Below are 18,611 nucleotides of genomic sequence, written 5' to 3'. Positions count from 1 at the left end.
CTACTTTTACTTCACTGCTAACGGTTAGCTATAGTAGTAGTAGTAGTAGTAGTAGTAGTAGTAGTTGGCGTGACGACTTCACGGAGACACGATGATGGAGATCATGGTGTCACGCCGGTGACAATGATGATCATGCGATGCCCGAAGATGGAGATCGAAAGAGCAAAGATGATAATGGCCATATCATGTCACTATATGATTGCATGTGATGTTTATCATGTTTTTCATCTTATTGCTTAGAACGACAGTAGCATAATGAGATGATCCCTCTTAAAAAAATCGAGAATGTATTCCCCTAAGTGTGCACCGTTGCGAAGGATCGTTGTCTCGAAGCACCACGTGATGATCGGGTGTGATAGATTCTAACGTTCGCATACAACGGGTGTAAGCTAGATTTACACATGCGAACCACTTAGGTTGACTCGACGAGCTTAGCATGTACAGACATGACATCGAATACAAGAGACCGAAAGGTCGAACATGAGTCGTATGGTTGAATACGATCAGCATGAAGTTGCTCACCATGATGACTAGTCCGTCTCACGTGATGATCAGACACGGGTTAGTCGACATGGATCATGTATCACTTAGATGACTAGAGGGATGTCGATTTAAGTGGGAGTTCATACTTAATTTGATTAAATGAACTTAATTGTCATGAACTTAGTCTAAAGGTTGTCTTTATAAATATTGTAGATGGCCAACGTCAACCTCAATTTCAACGCATTCCCAGAGAAAAACAAGCTGAAAGATGATGGTAGCAACTATGCGGACTGGGTCCGCAACTTGAAGCTCATCCTCAAAGCAACTAAAAAGGCTTATGTCCTTGATGTGCCGCTAGGTGACCCTCCTGCTCCCGCAGCAGCCCAGGACATTCTGAACGTCTGGCAAACGTGGGGTGATGACTACTCTTTGGTTAGGTGTGGCATGTTATACAGTTTGGAAACGGGGCTCCAAAGGCGTTTTGAGCAACACGGTGCATATGAGATGTTCCAAGAGCTAAAACTAGTTTTTCAAGCTCATGCCCGTGTCGAGAGATATGAAGTCTCCAACAATTTTTAGCTGTAAGATGGAGGAGAACAGTTCTGTCAGTGAGTATATACTCAAAATGTTTGGGTTACACGGCCGTCTGACTTCACTTTGAGTCGAACTTCCGGATGACGCTATAATTGACAGAATCCTCCAGTCTCTCCCACCAAGCTACAAGGTTTTTGTGCTGAACTACAACATGCAAGGCATGGAAAAGCCCATTCCTGAGTTGTACTCGATGCTGAAATCTGCAGAAGTAGAAATCAAGAAAGAGCATCAAGTGTTGATGGTCAATAAGACCACCAGTTTTAAGAAGGGCAAGGGTAAGAAGAACTTCAAGAAAGACGGCAAAGACATTGCCGCGCCCGGTAAGCCAGATACCGGGAAGAAGAAAAAGAATGGACCCAAGCCTGAGACTGAGTGCTTCTATTGCAAGGGAAAAGGTCACTGGAAGCGGAACTGCCCCAAGTACTCAGCGGACAAGAAGGCTGGCAACGTTAAAGGTATATAATATATACATGTTATTGATGTGTACCTTACCATCGCTCGTAGTAGATCCTCGGTATTTGATACCGGTGTTGTTGCTCACATTTGCAACTCAAAGCAGGAACTTCGGAATAAGCGGAGACTGGCCAAGGTCGAGGTGACGATGCGCGTCGGGAATGGCTCCAAGGTCGATGTAATCGCCGTCGGCACGCTGCCTCTACATCTATCGTCGGGATTAGTTTTAAACCTTAATAATTGTTATTTAGTACCAACTTTGAGCATGAATATTGTATCATGGTCTTGCTTAATGCGAGACAACTACTCATTTAAGTCAGAGAATAATGGTTGTTCTATTTATATGAGTGATATGTTTTATGGTCATGCTTCGCTAGTGAATGGTTTATTCTTGATGAATCTCGATCGTGATGTTACACATATTCATAGTGTGAGTACCAAAAGATGTAAAGTTGATAATGATAGTCCCACATACTTGTGGCACTGCCGCCTTGGTCATATCAGTGTTAAGCGCATGAAGAAGCTCCATACTGATGGACTATTAGAGTCTCTTGACTTAGAATCATTTGACACATGCGAACCGTGCCTCATGGGCAAGATGACTAAGACTCCATTCTCAGGAATAATGGAGAGAGCGACCGACTTATTGGAAATAATACATACTGATGTGTGTGGTCTAATGAACGTTGAAGCTCGCGGTGGCTACCGTTATGTTCTCACTCTCACCGATGATTTGAGTAGATATGGGTATATCTACTTGATGAAGCACAAATCTGAGACGTTTGAAAAGTTCAAGGAATTTCAGAGTGAGGTTGAGAATCAACGTGACAGAAAAATTAAGTGTCCACGATCTGATCATGGAGGAGAATATTTGAGTCACGAGTTTGGCACACACCTAAGGAAGTGTGGAATTGTTTCACAACTGACGCCGCCTCGCACACCGCAACGCAATTGAGTGTCTGAACGTCGTAATCGCACTATATTAGATATGGTACGATCTATGATGTCTCTGCTATCATTTTGGGGATACACATTAGAAACTGCAGCATTCACTTTAAATAAGGCACCGTCTAAATCCGTTGAGACGACACCGTATGAACTATGGTTTGGCAAGAAACCTAAGCCGTCGTTTCTAAAAGTTTGGCGTTGCGATGCTTATGTGAAGAAACTTCAACCAGAAAAGCTCGAACCCAAAGCGGAGAAATGCGTATTCATAGGATACCATAAGGAAACTATTGGGTATACCTTCTATCTTAGATCCGAAGGTAAAACCTTTGTTGCCAAGAACGGATCCTTTCTAGAGAAAGAGTTTCTCTCGAAAGAAGTAAGTGGGAGGAAAGTAAAACTTGATGAGGTAATTACACCCCTCTCGAACCAGAGAGTAGCGCAGCGCGGGAAATTGTTCCTGTGGCGCCTACGCCAACTGAAGAGGAAGTTAATGATGATGATCATGAAGCTTCGGATCAAGTTGCTACTGAACCGCGAAGGTCCACAAGGGTACGCTCCGCACCGGAGTGGTTCGGCAACCCTGTGATGGAAATCATGTTGTTAGACAACGGTGAACCTTCGAACTATGAAGAAGCAATGGCGGGCCCGGATTCCAACAAATGGCTTGAGGCTATGAGATCCGAGATAGGATCCATGTATCAGAACAAAGTATGGGCTTTGGTGGACTTGCCCGATGATCGGCGAGCCATAGAAAATAAATGGATCTTCAAGAAGAAGACTGACGTAATCGGTAATGTGACCGTTTACAAAGCTCGACTTGTTGCAAAGGGTTTTCGACAAATTCAAGGAGTTGACTACGACGATACTTTCTCTCCCGTAGCAAAGCTGAAGTCAGTCTGAATCATGTTAGCAATTGCCGCTTTTCATGATTATGAAATTTGGCAAATGGACGTCAAAACAACATTCCTTAACGGGTATCTTAAGGAAGAGTTGTATATGATGCAACCAGAAGCTTTTGTTGATCCTATGAGTGCTAACAAGGTATGCAAGCTCCAGCGCTCCATCTATGGGCTGGTGCAAGCATCTCGAAGTTGGAACATTCGCTTTAATGAGGTGATTAATGCGTTTGGGTTCATACAGGTTTATGGAGAAGCCTGTGTGTACAAGAAAGTGAGTGGGAGCTCTGTAGCTTTCCTCATACTATATGTGGATGACATATTATTGATGGGGAATAATATAGAGTTGTTGGAGAGCATAAAGGCCTATTTGAACAAGAGTTTTTCAATGAAGGACCTTGGAGAAGCTGCATACATATTAGGCATCAAGATCTATAGAGATAGATCGAGACGCCTCATAGGTCTTTCGCAAAGTACATACCTTGACAAGATATTGAAGAAGTTCAATATGGAAAACTCAAATAAGGGGTTCTTGATAGTTTTGCAAGGTATGAGATTGAGTAAGACTCAGTCACCGACCACGGCAGCAGATAGAGAGAAGATGAGTACTGTCCCCTACGCTTCAGCCGTAGGCTCTCTAATGTATGCCATGATGTGTACCAGACCTGATACAAACCTTGCCATAAGTTTGGTAGGGAGGTACCAAAGTGATCCCGGTGTGGAACACTGGACATCGGTCAAGAATATCCCTAAGTACCTGAAGAGGACTAAGGAGATGTTTCTCGTTTATGGAGGTGACGAAGAGCTCGTCGTAAAGGGTTACGTCGATGCTAGCTTCGACACAGATCCGGATGACTCTAAGTCACAGACCGGATACGTGTATGTTTTGAATGGCGGGGTAGTGAGCTGGTGCAGCAGCAAGCAAGAAGTCGTGGCAACATCTACATGTGAAGCGGAGTACATAGCTGCTTCAAAAGCGGCTCATGAAGGAATTTGGATGAAGGAGCTCATCACTGACCATGGAGTGGTCCCAAGCGCGTCGTGTCCGATGACACTCTTCTATGATAACACTGGGGCCATTGCCATAGATAAGGAGCCCAGGTTTCACCGGAAGACCAAGCACATCAAACGCCGCTACAACTCCATCCAGGACCATGTCCAGAGTGGAGTAATAGATATTTGTAAAGTGCACATGGATCTGAATATTGCACACCTGTTGACTAAACCTCTTCCTCGAGCAAAACATGATCAACACCACAATGCTATGGGTATTCGATACATCACAATGTAACTATATTATTGACTCTAGTGCAAGTGGGGGACTGTTGGAAATATGCCCTAGAGGAAATAATAAAATGATTATTATCATATTTCCTTGTTCATGATAATCGTCTATTGTTCATGCTATAATTGTATTAACAAGAAACAGTAATACATGTGTGAATAAATAGATCACAATGTGTCCCTAGCAAGCCTCTAGTTGGCTAGCTCGTTGATCAATAGATGATCATGGTTTCCTGATCATGGACATTAGATGTTATTGATAACGGGATCACATTATTGGGAGAATGATGTGATGGACAAGACACAATCCTAAGCATAGCACTAGATCGTGTTGTTCGTATGCTAAAGCTTTTCTAATGTCAAGTGTCTTTTCCTTCGACCGTGAGATTGTGCAACTCCCGGATACCGTAGGAGTTCTTTGGGTGTATCAAACGTCACAACGTAACTGGGTGACTATAAAGGTGCACTATGGGTACCTCCGAAAGTGTCTGTTGGGTTGGTACAAATCGAGATCGGGATTTTTCACTCTGTGTGACGGAGAGGTATCTCTGGGCCCACTTGGTAGAACATCATCATGAGCTCAATGTGACTAAGGAGTTATTCATAGGATGACGTGCTATGAAACAAGTGAACAGAGTTACCGGTAACGAGATTGAACAAGGTGTAGGTGTACCGACGATCGAATCTCGGGCAAGTTCTATACCGACAGACAAAGGGAATTGTATACGGGATTGATTGAATCCTTGACACAGTGGTTCATCTGATGATATCATCGTGGAACATGTGGGAGCCACCATGGGTATCCAGATCCCGCTGATGCTTATTGGCCAGAGAGTGCCTCGGTCATGTGTGCATGATTCCCGAACCCGCAGGGTCTACACACTTAAGGTTCGATGACGCTAGGGTTATAGGGAATTGTTATACGAGGTTACTGAAGGATGTTCGGAGTCCCGGATGAGATCCTGGACGTCACGAGGAGCTCAGGAATGGTCCATAGGTAAAAATTGATATATAGGATGGATGAGTTTGGACGTCGGAAATGTTTCGGGCACCACCGGCAAAGTGCTGGGACCACCGGAAAGGTTACGGAGGCCCACCGGGAGGGGCCACACCCCCGAAAGGCTACATGGGCCAAGTGCGGGAGGGAACCAGCCCCTAGGTGGGCTGGTGCGCCCCTCACACTCAGCCCAGGCGCACCAGAGAGGGAGGGAGGGGAAACCCTAGGCGCTGGTGGGCCTAAGGCCCACCTAGGGGTGCGCCACCCCCTCTCCTCCCTGGCCGTTGCCCCCCTCTCCCATCTAGGGCTGCCGCCCCCAAGGGGGAAACCCTAAAGGGGCACCACCCCTCCTTTCCCCTATATATAGTGGGTTTTTTGGCCTTTGGAGATACGGTTTTCCATCTCTCTCTCGGCGCAGCCCTGCTCTTCTTCTTCCTCCTCTCCCACGGTGCTTGGCGAAGCCGTGCCGGGAGACCTCGTCTCTCCATCGACACCACGCTGTCGTGCTGCTGGATATCTTCCCCAACCTCTCCCTCCTCCTTGCTTGATCAAGGTGCGGGAGACGTCATCGGGATGCACGTGTGTTGAACGTGGAGGTGCTGTGGTTCGGCACTAGATCGGAATCACACCGCAATCTGAATCGTCGCGAGTACGACTCCATCAACCGCGTTCTAGCAACGCTTCCGCTTAGCGATCTTCGAATGTATGAAGATGCACTCATCCCTCTCTCGTTGCTAGTCTTTCCATAGGAATATCTGAATATGGCATAGGAAAACTTTGAATTTATGCTACGTTACCCAACAAGGCGAGGAACACCGGCTCGGGAGACAGGGGAGAGTGCTGGAGAACGTTGCATGGAAAACAAATTTTCTCCTACGCTCACCAAGATCAATCTATGGAGATCAACATCTACTAGAGGGGGAGTGCATATACATACACTTGTAGATCGCTAAGCGGAAGCGTATATAATGCGGCTCATGTAGTCGTACGTCTTCACGATCCAATCGCGATCCGTCCCGATCTAGCACCGAACGGACGACACCTCCGCGTTCAGCACACATGTGGTTTGATGACGTCTACACCTCCTTGATCCAGCAAGCGAAGGTGGAGAATTATATGGGATGTCGACCAACACAATGACATGGTGGTGATGGTGGTGGAGCAGCGCCAGCAGGGCTTCGCCAAGCACCTCCGGAACTGCAAACGAGGAAGAACGGGAGAAACGGGAGGGAGAGGGATGCCTCAAGGGAGAGGACTTGTTGAGTTCAGACCTCTCCCCCTCCACTATTTATAGGAGGCAAAGGGCTGCAGGGGGTGCAACCCTAACCCCTCCTCCACGGGAGGGGCGGGGGCCAAGAGGGAGGACTCCTCCCTCCCCAAGGCACCTCCTAGGCGCCTTCCCCTTTAGGTTTTCCTACCCCTAGCTGCATGGGCCCTCGGGGGCTGGCCCAACAATTCCTGGACGCCCCCTTACAGCCCATGCACGTCCTAGGTGCTGGAGGGACCCTTCGGGACTCCTCGAGAACCCTATGAAACCTTCCAGAAGCTTACTCGTACAATACCGATAAAACCGAAACCTTTCCGGTAGCCAAAATATGACTTCCCATATATAAATCTTTACCTTCGGAAGATTCCAGAGCTCCTCCTGACGTCCTGGATCTCATTCGGGACTCTAAACAACATTTGTTCACTAATTTACATAAGCCAATACAACTCCAACGTCACCGAACGTTAAGCGTGCGGTCCATACGAGTTCGAGAATCATGTAGACATGACCGAGATACCTCTCCGGTCAATAACCAATAGCGGGATCTGGATGCCCATATTGGTTCCAACATATTCCACGAAGATCTTTATTAGTCGAACCACGATGCCAAGCATTCAATCAATCCCGTATATAGTTCCCTTTGTCTAGCGGTATGTTACTTGCCCAAGATTCGATCGTCAGTATCTTCATACCTAGTTCAATCTCGTTACTGGCAAGTCTCTTTGCTCGTTCCGTAATACAAGATCCCATGACTAACTCCTTAGTCACATGGCTTGCAAGCTTCTTGTGATGCTGTATTATTGAGTGGGCCCACCGATACCTCTCCGTCATATGGAGTGACAAATCCCAGTCTCGATCCATACCAATCCAACAGACACCCTCGGAGATACCCGTAGAGCAACTTTATAGTCACCTAGTTATGTTGTGACATTTGATACACACAATGCATTCCTTCGGTGTCAAGGAGTTGCATGATCTCATGGTTATAGGAACAGATACATTGACATGGCTAAAGCAGTAGCAATAAACTAATACGATGAGATGCTATGCTTACGGTTGATTCTTGTCCATCACATCATTCTCCTAATGATGTGACCCCGTTATCAAATGACAACTCATGCCTATGGTTAGGAAACCTTATCCATCTTTGATCAACGAGCTAGTCTAGTAGGGGCTCACTAGGGACACTGTGTTGTCTATGTGTCCACACATGTATTTGAGTTTCCAATCAATACAATTATAGCATGGATAATAAACGATTTTCATGAACAAGGAAATATGACAATAACTAATTTATTATTGCCTCTAGGGCATATTTCAAACAGTCTCCCACTTTCACTAGAGTCAATAATCTATTTCACATCACCATGTGACTAACACCCAATAAGTTATGGGGTTTGATCATGTTTTCCTTGTGAGAGAGGTTTTAGTCAACGGGTCTGCAACATTCAGATCCGTGTGTACTTTACAAATATCTATGTCATACTGTAGATGGTGCTACCTCGCTTGACTTGGAACTATTCCAAATGACTACTCCACTATACTAATCCGGTTTGCTACTCAGAGTCATCCGGATTGGTGTCAAAGCTTGCATCGACGTAACCCTTTATGACGAACTATTTTATCACCTCCATAATTGCTAAACATTTCCTTAGTCCTCTAGTTACTAAGGATAATTTTGACCGCTATCTTGTGATCCACTCCTGGATCACTTTGGTACCCCTTGACTAACTCATGGCAAGGCACACATGAGGTGAGGTACACACCATGGCATACTATAGAGCCTACAACTAAGGCACACGGGACAACCTTCGTCCTTTCTCTTTCTTTTGCTGTGGTTGGGCTTTGAGTCTTACTCAAACTCACACCTTACAATACAGTCAAGAATTCCTTCTTTGACTGATCCATTTTGAACTCCTTCAAAATCTTGTCAAGGTATTTCTTTACTCAAAGTTTTATCAAGCATCCTGATCTATCTCTGTAGATATTGATGACCAATATTTTAAGTAGCTTTATCCAGGTTTTCCTTTGAAAAACTCCTTTCAAACAACCTTTTATGCTTTCCAGAAATTCTACATCATTTCATATCAACAATATGTCAACCACATATACTTATCAGAAATTCTATAGCGCTCCCACCCACTTTCTTGTAAATACAAGTTTCTTCATAAACTATGTATAAACCAAAAGCTTTGATCACTCATCAAAGTGCTTATTCCAACTTCGAGATGCTTGCACTAGTCTATAAATGGATCATTGGAGCTCGCATTCCTTTTAGCATCCTTAGGATCAACAAAACCTTATGGTTGTATCACATACAACCTTTCCTTAAGGAAACCGCTAAGGAAACAATGTTTTGACATCCATCTGCGAGATTTCATAATTGAAAAATGCAACAACTGCTAACATAACTCCAACGGACTTTAGCATCGCTACGGGTGAGAAAGTCTCATCATAGTCAACTCCTTGAACTTGTCGTAAACTTACTTGCGACAAGTCGAGCTTTCTAAATGGGACATTGATCATCAGCGTTTGTCTTCCTTCTAAAGATCCATTTGTACTTAATAGCCTTACGACCATCAAGTAGTTCTTCCAAAGTCCACACTTTGTTTTTTATACATGGATCCTATCTCGGATTTCATGGCCTCCAGCCATTTGTCAGAATCCGGGCCCACCATCGCTTATCCATAGCTCGTAGGTTAATTGTTGTCCAACAACATGATCTCCAAGACCGGATTACCGTACCACTCTCGAGTGGTACGTGTCCTTGTTGACCTATGAAGTTTGGTAGTATCTTGATCTGAAGCTTCATGATCACCATCATTATCTTCCTCTTCAACTGGTGTAGGCGCCACAGGAACATCTTCTTGCGCCCCGCTACTCTCTAGTTGAAGTGACGGTTCAAAAACCTCATCAGTTTCCACCATCCTCCCACTCAATTCTTTTGAGAGAAACTTTTTCTCAAGAAATGATCCGTTCTTAGCAACAAACACTTTGCCTTCGGATCTGAGATAGGAGGTATACCCAACTGTTTCCTTTGGGTATCCTGTGAAGATGCATTTATCCTCTTTGGGTTCGAGCTTATCAGCCTGGAGCCTTTTGACATAAGCATCACATCCCCAAACTTTAAGAAACGACAACTTAGGTTTCTTACCGGAGCATAGTTCATACGGTGTCATCTTAACGGAATTATATGGTGCCCTATTTAAAGTAAATGTGGTTGTCTCTAATGCATAACCCCAAAACAATAGTGGCAATTCGGTAAGAGACTTCACAGTATGCACCATATCCAATAGGTCACGGCTACGACATACGGACACACCGTCACACTATGGTGTTCTAGGTGGCATGAGTTGTGAAACAATTTCCACATTGTCTTTAATGTATACCAACTCGTACCTCAGATATTCACCTCTATGATCACATCGTAGACAACTCATCCTCTTGTGACGACGATCTTCAACTTCACTCTGAAATTTCTTGAACTTTTCATCATTTCACACTTGTGATTCATCAAGTAAATATACCCGTATCTACTGAAATCATCTGTGAAGTTAGAACATAACGATATCCACTGCATGCTTCAGCACTCATTGGACTGCATACATCAAAATGTATTATTTCCAATAAGTCACCTGCCCGTTCCATTTCACGGAAAATGAGGCCTTCAGTCATCTTACCATGTGGCATGGTTTGCATGTCTCAAGCGATTCAAAATCAAGTGAGTCCAAAAGATCCATCAGCATGGAGTTTCTTCATGTGTTTTACACCAATAGGCATGGCATGTTGTAATTATGCCCTAGAGGCAATGATAAATAAGTTATTATTATAATTCCTGTATCAAGATAATCGTTTATTATCCATGCTATAATTGTATTGAATGAAGTCTTAGATACATGTGTGGATACATAGACAAAACACTGTCCCTAGCAAGCCTCTAGTTGGCTAGCCAGTTGATCAAGGATAGTCAAGGTCTTCTGACTATGTACAAGGTGTTGTTGCTTGATAACTGGATCACATCATTAGGTGAATCATGTGATGGACTAGACCCAAACTAATAAACGGAGCATGTTGATCGTGTCATTTTGTTGCTACTGTTTTCCGCGTGTCAAGTATTTATTCCTATGACCATGAGATCATATAAATCACTGGCACCGGAGGAATGCCTTGTGTGTATCAAACGTCACAACGTAACTGGGTGACTATAAAGATGCTCTACAGGTATCTCCGAAGGTGTCCGTTGAGTTAGTATGGATCAAGAATGGGATTTGTCACTCCGTGTGACAGAGACGTATCTCGGGGCCCACTCGGTAATACAACATCACACACAAGCCTTGCAAGAAATGTGACTTAGTGTAAGTCGCGGTATCTTGTATTATGGAATTAGTAAAGAGACTTGCCGTTAAACGAAATTGAAATAGGTATACGGATACTGACGATCGAATCTCGGGCAAGTAACATACCGAAGGACAAAGGGAATGACATACGTGATTATATGAATCCTTGGCACTGAGGTTCAACCGATAAGATCTTCGGAGAATATGTAGGATCCAATATGGGCATCCAGGTCCCGCTATTGGATATTGACCGAGGAGTCTCTCGGGTCATGTCTACATAGTTCTCGAACCCGCAGGGTCTGCACGCTTAAGGTTCGACGATGTTTTATGTGTATTTGATTTATATGGTTGGTTACAGAATGTTGTTCGGAGTCCCGGATGAGATCACAGATGTCACAAGGGTTTCCGGAATGGTCCGGAGATGAAGATTGATATATAGGATGACCTCATTTGATTACCGGAAAGTTTTCGGCGTTATCGGGAATGTACCGGGAGTGAGGAATGTGTTCCGGATGTTCACCCGGGGGGGGGGGGGGGGGGAGCCCACCCGGGGGGAAGCCCATAGGCCTTAGGGGTGCCGCACCAGCCCTTAGTAGGCTGATGGGCAAGACCAAGAGGGCCCTTGCGCAGGAGATAAAGAAAATTAAAGAGAAAAAAGGGGAAGTGGGAAGGAAGAGAAGGACTGCACCTTCCAATCCTAGTTGTACTAGGATTGGAGGAGGATTCCTCCTCCCCCCCTTCGGCCGACCCCTTGGGGATCCATTGAGCCTCAAGGCAAGGTCCTCCCCCTCCCTCCTATATATACTAAGGTATTAGGGCTGATTTGAGACAACTTTGCCACGGCAGCCCGACCACATACCTCCACGGTTTTTCCTCTAGATCCTATTTCTGCGGAGCTCGGGCGGAGCCTTGCTGAGATAGATCGCCACCAACCTCCGGAGCACCGTCACGTTGCCACAGAACTCATCTAACTCTCCGTCTCTCTTGCTGGATCAAGAAGCCCGAGATCATCGTCGAGCTGTACGTGTGCTGAACGCGGAGGTGCCGTCCGTTCGACACTAGATCAGAGCGGATCGTGGGACGGATCGCGGGACGGTTCGAGGGCGGATCGAGGGACGTGAGGACGTTCCACTACATCAACCGCGTTTCTTAACGTTTCTTGCTGTGCGATCTACAAGGGTACGTAGATCTAAATCCCCTCTCGTAGATGGACATCACCATGATAGGTGTTCGTGCGCGTAGGAAATTTTTTGTTTCCCATGTGATGTTCCCCAACAGTGGTATCAGAGCTAGGTTCATGCGTAGATGTCATCTCGAGTAGAACACAAAAGTTTTTGTGGGCGGTGATGTGCGATTTGCTGCCCTCCTTAGTCATTTCTTGATTCCGCGGTATTGTTCGATCGAAGCGGCTTGGACCGACATTACTCGTACGCTTACGAGAGACTGGTTTCATCGCTACGAGCAACCCCGTTGCTCAAAGATGACTGACGAGTGTGGGTTTCTCCAACTTCAGTTGAATCGGATTTGACCTAGGAGGTCCTTGGAGAGAGGTTAAATAGAAATTCATACATCTCCGATGTGGTGTTTGCCTAAGTAAGATGCGATCCTACTAGATACCCATGGTCACCACGTAAAACATGCAACAACAATTAGAGGACGTCTAACTTGTTTTTGCAGGGTATGCTTGTGATGTGATATGGTCGACGATGTGATGTGATATATTGGATGTATGAGATGATCATGTTGTAATAGTTAATATCGACTTGCACGTCGATGGTACGACAACCGGCAGGAGCCATAGGGTTGTCTTTAAACTACTGTTTGTGCTTGCAGATGCGTTTACTATATTGCTAGGACGTAACTTTAGTAGCAATAGCATGAGTAGCACGACAACCCCGATGGCGACACGTTGATGGAGATCATGGTGTGGCGCCGGTGACAAGAAGATCGTGCCGGTGCTTTGGTGATGGAGATCAAGAAGCACATGATGATGGCCATATCATGTCACTTATGAATTGCATGTGATGTTAATCCTTTTATGCACCTTATTTTTCTTAGAACGACGGTAGCATTATGAGGTGATCTCTCACTAAAATTTCAAGACGAAATTGTGTTCTCCCCGACTGTGCACCGTTTCTACAATTTGTCGTTTCGAGACACCACGTGATGATCGAGTGTGATAGACTCAACGTTCACATACAACGGGTGCAAAACAGTTGCACACGCGGAACACTCGGGTTAAGCTTGACGAGCCTAGCATGTGCAGACATGGCCTCGGAACACATGAGACCGAAAGGTCGATCATGAATCATATAGTTGATATGATTAGCATAGGGATTCTTACCACTAAAATTATCCTCAACTCACGTGATGATCGGACTTGAGCTAGTGGAATTGGATCATGAACCACTCAAATGACTAGAGAGATGTACTTTTTGAGTGGGAGTTTAGCAAGTAATTTGATTAGTGAAACTCTAATTATCTTGAACATAGTCTAAGTCCACTTTGAAAATATTTGTGTTGTAGATCAATGGCTCACGCGACAGTCACCCTAAATTTTAATACGTTCCTAGAGAAAGCTAAGTTGAAAGATGATGGAAGCAACTTTGCAGACTCGGTTCCTAAACTTAAGTTGCTCATGCAAGCTGGGAAGAAGGATTATGTCCTTAATGCTGCGCTAGGAGATGAACCACCCGCCGCGGCTGACCAAGATGCTAAGAACGCTTGGTTAGCACGCAAGGAGGACTACTCAGTAATTCAATGTGCAGTCTTGTATGGCTTAGAACCGGGACTTCAACGTTGCTTTGAGCATCATGGAGCATATGAGATGTTCCAGGAGTTGAAGTTTATCTTTCAGAAGAACGCCCGGATCGAGAGGTATGAGACCTCCGATAAATTCTATGCTTGCAAGATGGAGGAGAATTCATCTGTCACTGAACATGTGCTCAAAATGTCTGGGTACTCAAACCGTCTAGCTGAGCTGGGGATTGAACTCCCGCAAGAGGCTATCACTGACAGAATTCTTCAATCACTCCCACCAAGCTATAAGGGCTTTGTGTTGAACTATAACATGCAAGGGATGAACAAGTCACCCGACGAGTTATTCGCGATGCTGAAAGTCGCAGAGTCAGAACTCCGTAAAGAGCATCAAGTGTTGAAGGTGAATAAGGCCACTAGTTTCAAGAGAAACGACAAAGGAAAGAAGGGTAATTCAAAGAAGAGCGGCAAGCCGTATGCCAATCCGACGAAGAAACCCAAAGCTGGACCTAAGCCTGAAACAGAGTGCTATTATTGCAAGGGTATGGGTCACTGGAAGCGCAACTACCCCAATTATGTGGCTGATAAGAAGGCGGCCAAGGAAAAATCAGGTATATTCGATATACATGTTATTGATGTGTACTTCCCCAGCTCTCGTAGTAGTGCCTGGGTATTGGATACCGGTTTTGTTGCTCATATTTGCAACTCGAAGCAGGAACTGCGGAATAAGCGAAGGCTAGCGAAGGATGAAGTGATGATGCGCGTGGGAAATGGTTCCAAGGTTGATGCAATCGCCGTCGGCACAGTTTCACTTCAGTTACCATCAGGATTAGTTATGAACTTGAATAAATGTTATTTAGTGCCTGCGTTAAGCATGAACATTATATCTAGATCTTGTTTATTGCGAGACGGTTACTCGTTTAAGTCTGAGAATAATGGTTGTTCTATTTCTGTGAGTAATAACTTTTATGGTCATGCACCCAATGTGAGAGGATTGTTCATATTGAATCTTGATAGTGATAATACACATATACATAACATGGAGACCAAAAGAGTTAGAGTTAACAATGATAGCGCCATGTTTTTATGTCACTTTCGCTTAGGTCATATTGATGTAAAGCGCATGAAGAAACTCCATACCGATGGACTTTTGGAGTCACTTGAATTTGATTCACTTGACACATGCGAACCATGCCTCATGGGCAAGATGACTAAAACTCCGTTCTCCGGAACAATGGAGCATGCAAGTGACTAGTTGGAAATCATACATACCGATGTGTGTGGTCCGATGAGTGTGGAGGCACGTGGCGGATATCGTTATTTTCTCACCTTCACTAACGATTTGAGTAGATATAGTTATGTCTACTTGATGAAGCAAAAGTGTGAGAGACATTTGAAAAGTTCAAGCAATTTCAGAGTGAAGTTGAAAATCATCGTAACAAGATGATCAAGTTCCTATGGTCTGATCGTGGGGGTGAATATCTGAGTTTCGAGTTTGGTGCTCACTTAAGACAATGTGGAATTGTTTCACAGTTGACACCGCCTGGAACACCACAGCGTAATGGTGTGTCCGAACATCGTAATCGTACTTTATTAGAGATGGTGTGATCTATGATGTCTCTTACCGATTTTCCGTTACCGTTTTGGGGTTATGCATTAGAAACAGCTGCATTCACTTTAAATAGGGCACCATTGAAATCCGTTGAGACGACACCATATCGGCTCTGGTATGGCAAAAGACCAAAGTTCTCGTTTCTTAAAGTTTGGGGATGTGATGCTTATGTCAAAAAGCTTCAGCGTGAAAAGCTGGAACCCAAAGCGGAAAAGTGCGTCTTCATAGGTTACCCAAAAGAGATAGTTGGGTATACCTTCTATCTCAAATGCGAGGGAAAAGTGTTTGTTGCTAAGAACGAAGCTTTTCTCGAGAAGGAGTTTCTCTCGAGAGAATTGAGTGGGAGGAAGATAGAACTTGATGAGATTGTCGAACCTCTCATCCCTCTGGATGGTGGCGCACGGCAAGGGGAAGCCCCTATCGTTGCGACGCCGGTTGAGGAGGAAGTTAATGATGATGATCATGAAACTCCGGATCAAGTTCATGTCGAACCTCGTAGGTTGACGAGACCACGTACTACTCCAGAGTTGTACGGTAATCCCGTCTTATCAACCATGTTGCTGGACAACAATGAGCCTGCAAATTATGAAGAAGCAATGGTGGGCCCAGATTCCAACAAATGGCTGGAGGCCATGAAGTCCGAGATAGGATCTATGTATGAAAACAAGGTGTGGACTTTGGAAGTACTACCTGAAGGCCGCAAGGCTATTAAGAACAAATGGATATTTAAGAAGAAGACGGACGCTGACGGTAATGTGACCGTTTATAAAGCTCGACTTGTGGCAAAGGGTTTTTCACAAATTCAAGGAATTGACTACGATGAGACATTCTCACCCTTAGCGATGCTTAAGTCTGTCAGAATTATGTTAGCAATAGCTACATTTGTCGATTATGAAATCTGGCAGATGGACATCAAAACGGCGTTCCTTAACGGTTTCCTTAAGGAAGAGTTGTATATGATGCAACCCGAAGGTTTTGTCGATCCTAAAAATGCTAACAAAGTGTGCAAGCTCCAGCGATCCATTTATGGACTGGTGCAAGCATCTCGGAGTTGGAATAAACGCTTTGATGAGGTGATCAAAGCATTTGGGTTTATACAGGTGGTTGGAGAATCCTGTATTTACAAGAAAGTGAGTGGGAGCTCTGTGGCGTTCCTAATACTATATGTGGATGACATATTATTGATTGGAAACGGTGTGGAGTTTTTGGAGAGCATAAAGGATTACTTGAATAAAAGTTTATCTATGAAGGACCTAGGAGAAGCTGCTTACATTCTAGGCATAAATATCTATAGGGATAGATCAAAACGCCTGATAGGACTTTCGCAAAGCACGTACCTTGATAAAGTTTTGAGAGGTTCAAAATGGGACAATCCAAGAAGGGGTTCTTGCCAGTTTTACAAGGTACGAGATTGAGTAAAGCTCAGTGCCCAGCAACTGATAAAGATAGAGAGCATATGAGCACCGTCCCCTATGCTTCAGCCATAGGTTCTATCATGTATGCGATGCTGTGCACTAGACCGAATGTTAGCCTGGCCATAAGTATGGCAGGCAGGTTCCAGAGTAATCCAGGAGTGGATCACTGGACGGCGGTCAAGAATATCCTGAAGTACCTGTAAAGGACTAAGGAGATGTTTCTCGTATATGGAGGTGACGAAAGCTCATCGTATAAGGTTACGTCGATGCAAGCTTTGACACAGATCCAGACGACTCTAAGTCGCAGACCGGATACGTATTTATTCTTAATGGGGGTGCGGTAAGCTGGTGCAGTTCCAAGCAAAGCGTCGTAGCTGATTCTACATGTGAAGCAGAGTACATGGCTGCCTCGGAGGCAGCTAAGGAGGGTGTCTGGATGAAGCAGTTCATGACGGATCTTGGAGTGGTGTCGAGCGCACTGAATCCAATAACCCTGTTTTGTGACAACGCGGGTGCCATTTACTTAGCAAAGGAACCACGGTTTCACAAGAAGACCAGACACATCAAATGACGCTTCAACCTCATCCGCGACTACGTCGAGGAGGAGGACGTGAATATCTGCAAAGTGCACACGGATCTGAATGTGGCAGACCCGCTGACTAAACCTCTTCCACGGGCAAAGCATGATCAACACCAGAACAGTATGGGTGTTAGATTTATTACAATGTAATTCGCATGACGATGTGAGGACTAGATTATTGACTCTAGTGCAAGTGGGAGACTGTTGGAATTATGCTCTAGAGGCAACGATAAATGAGTTATTATTATAATTCCTGTATCAAGATAAATAGTTTATTATCCATGCTATAATTGTATTGAATGAAGTCTTAGATCCATGTGTGGATACATAGACAAAACACTCTCCCTAGCAAGCCTCTAGTTGGCTAGCCAGTTGATCAAGGATAGTCAAGGTCTTCTGACTATGTACAAGGTGTTATTGCTTGATAACGGGATCACATCATTGAGTGAATCATGTGATGGACTAGACCCAAACTAATGAACGTAGCATGTTGATCGTGTCATTTTATTGCTACTGTTTTCTGCGTGTCAAGTATTTATTCCTATGACCATGAGATCATATAACTCACTGGCACCGGAGGAATGCCTTGTGTGTGTCAAACGTCACAACGTAATTGGGTGACTATAAAGATGCTCTACAGGTATCTTCGAAGGTGTCCGTTGAGTTAGTATGGTTCAAGACTGGGATTTGTCACCCCGTGTGACGGAGAGGTATCTCGGGCCCACTCGGTAATACAACATCACACACAAGCCTTGCAAGCAATGTGACTTAGTGTAAGTCATGGGATCTTGTATTACGGAACGAGTAAAGTTACTTTCCGGTAAACGAGATTGAAATAGGTATGCAGATACTGACGATCGAATATCGGGCAAGTAACATACCGAAGGACAAAGGGAATGACATACGGGATTATATGAATCCTTGGCACTGAGGTTCAATCGATAAGATCTTCATAGAATATGTAGGATCCAATATGGACATCCAGGTC

Source organism: Hordeum vulgare, chromosome 5H (genome assembly GCF_904849725.1).
Source record: "Hordeum vulgare subsp. vulgare chromosome 5H, MorexV3_pseudomolecules_assembly, whole genome shotgun sequence".
Classification (NCBI taxonomy): domain Eukaryota; kingdom Viridiplantae; phylum Streptophyta; class Magnoliopsida; order Poales; family Poaceae; genus Hordeum; species Hordeum vulgare.
Note: the sequence above shows the minus strand (reverse complement) of the source record.